This window comes from Falco punctatus (genome assembly GCF_963210335.1).
Source record: "Falco punctatus genome assembly, chromosome: 2".
In the NCBI taxonomy this organism is placed as follows: Eukaryota; Metazoa; Chordata; class Aves; order Falconiformes; family Falconidae; genus Falco; species Falco punctatus.
The window spans coordinates 106944292-106946856 of record NC_137581.1 but is presented as its reverse complement, the minus strand read 5'-3'; the positions used below and the strand labels follow the sequence as shown (position 1 = coordinate 106946856).

The following is a 2565-nucleotide window of genomic DNA, read 5'->3' as shown; positions in this document are numbered from 1 at the left end:
GTGAGAAACTCATTTACATCATGCAGTAATGAACTTTGTTTAACGTATCCTTTTTTCTTTTCTTTTTTTTTTTTTTTTTCCTCACAGAGATTAGGTCCTCCATTAATTATTCTGCCAGCATAATTTGAATCGCTATGCAAAAGGTGGCTACATTTTTCCTGATTTTTTTTTTTTTTTTTAACTGTGTGCTGTCTCTGCAGGTAACCATGGGCATTGTTCCATTTTTTTTTTCTGTTGGCCCCATAAAACCTTTAAAAGAGTCTTTTATTGTTAATATTGTGCATATATTTTTCTTTCATGTATGTTTGTCTCCTTGTAGTCCTTACCTAATGTGGTACTGCTTCCTCCAATTATAGTCTGAGATTACCTTTAACCATCTTGGAAGGTAAAAAGGGTGTTGCTGCAGCATTGAGTTTGCATCTTTAGCTGCCATCACGGTCTAAATACTTATTGTAATGCTTCAGAAATCATTTCGCTGTGGCCGTTTTACATATCTGGCTTTCTCTAAAGGTTCTTACATGCATCTGTTACAACTGAGTGAAGTTCAGTACTGTTATATTTCATTCTTCACCACTTTTAGCCAAGATGTCATTTTATTAATGAATAGAACTGAGATCATTTCTGAACAAATTTCACCCCCTTCCTTCCACCTCAACACAATGCACCTGATTTGCATCCATTTACCAGAATAACTGAATACAAGAGCCAGTATGAAAGGAAGTCAATGGAGAGCTTGCATACTGCTTCAGGGTATGTTGCAGCAAAGCGAAATATAAAATTTTTGTTTAGCTATTTCTCTTTTTACTTCAGATGTGCTTAATCTACACAGAAAAGATTAGATCTTAGCTTGAAAAACTATTCTCTAGCCAGCTTTTCATATTAGGGAATAGGTTTGTGTGTGTTGGTTTTGGGTTTTTTAAAAATAATAAACATGAACATTTTCTTGAGATGTGTTCAATTATAAATGGAAAACATTTGGGCAAGCCAACATTGTGTTGAACATTTGGATTTAGTTCTTTGTGGGTAAAGTAATTTGTTGTGCGAACAATTTAAAACCAGCCCAGAATACTGTGGAATGCAGAGATTTCAGACCGCATAATCTAATGAGGCAAGGTTTTGCTCTTCAGTATTCTAATAGCTGAAACAGAATCAGATATGAGACAAATTCAATATTGTGTTATTAAATTAAAGCTATATCTATTGCTAGTGGGCTTCAAGAGGTCAAGTCTTTGGTAAAGCAAAATTTTATTTGAAGAAGTATTCTTAAATAGAATTTTTGTTACAACGTGATAACTTGCCTGCTCCATGCACACAGTAATGTACAATTTGTTTATGGAGCTTCAGCTATATATTGATCCTTGTAGTCACTTTGAAAATACAGAGGATTTAAACACTAAACCATAGCTCTTTCAATGCATGATGCATTCCATCATCCCATCATCAGTATTCTGTGTGCGGCTGTCCTGATTCAGCCACTAGCTCCCCTGCTGCAGATCCTGTAATTTGAATCATGCGTAATAATATATTATCCTACTGGGGGCCTTCTTTCAGTAGGAGAGTGGTTTTATACCTTCTGCTATAAGAGAACTGTTGGCTCCTTGCCATCTCGTAGCCATTATTCATGGAGGCTATCAAGATAGTCTTCCTTAAGGAATAACATCTGCACAACTGCATGTGCCAGAAATATGCAGCCTCCCCTCACGTTATAAATTTGGTTTTCTTGGAAGCAGGAATATTTGAGAATACCAGAGCATAAAACCTGAACATTTACAGGAATTCATCAAAAGTGTGTTGAATGTACCATGTGCTGAAATCCAGGCTGTGAGAACATTTGGGGTGGCTAACAGGGGCAGAGCGGCAGAGCAGAAGAAAATAGAAACTGGTGGCTATTCTGTGGCTCTTGCTAAACTTTTTAAAACTCAGGTTATTGATTTAGCTGATGATTACTGCTACATTAAAAACATGATGTTTTCCTTGCTGATAAGGTATTTTTCTAGTTAATATGCTGATGGTATGTTAGTTAGGACTGGAGCTGCATTTCCCAAGTTGAGAATCTAATATTATTTGATGCATTCAACAGGATGCATTATCAACTAATAGTGAATGAAAAACAGATACCAAAAAGGGCTAAGAATGTAGAAAATATAGAAACTTCACAACAAAGTAGCAAATCTCAGAAATTTAGAATCTACAAATTCTCTGAAAATACAAGTTTATGAATTGTATCTGCTCATAAAAGCTCTGTAGGGCATCCAAAGACTAGTGAAAGCAGCTGTGTGGGGACAGAGAAAGAGAAACCCCAGCATTGTGCAACTCTATTTTCTATAGAATGTGCACTGCTGCCACATGTAGTATATCTACCAACACCGTGGCCTACTATTTTCTTTCATTCACATAAATAAAATCTCTAAACCACAAACAAAACATCCCAAGATGCTGTTTTTATAAATATTCATTTTATGTAAGCATATAAAGGAGTGGAATTTTTACTTATGTATATGTGGCATAACCATTTCTGTTAGCGATAGCAGAGCTGTTATTTTAAATTTAAGGAAGAGAGAGGGC

The 2565-nt window shown here is 35.7% G+C and overlaps 1 long non-coding RNA gene across 1 annotated transcript in view; it reads left to right on the top strand.

The window, feature by feature from the left end:
• LOC308058564 overlaps positions 1–2565 on the top strand; it is a 351504-nt gene that overhangs the window by 52549 nt on the left and 296390 nt on the right. The gene's annotated exons all lie outside the window — the stretch shown is intronic.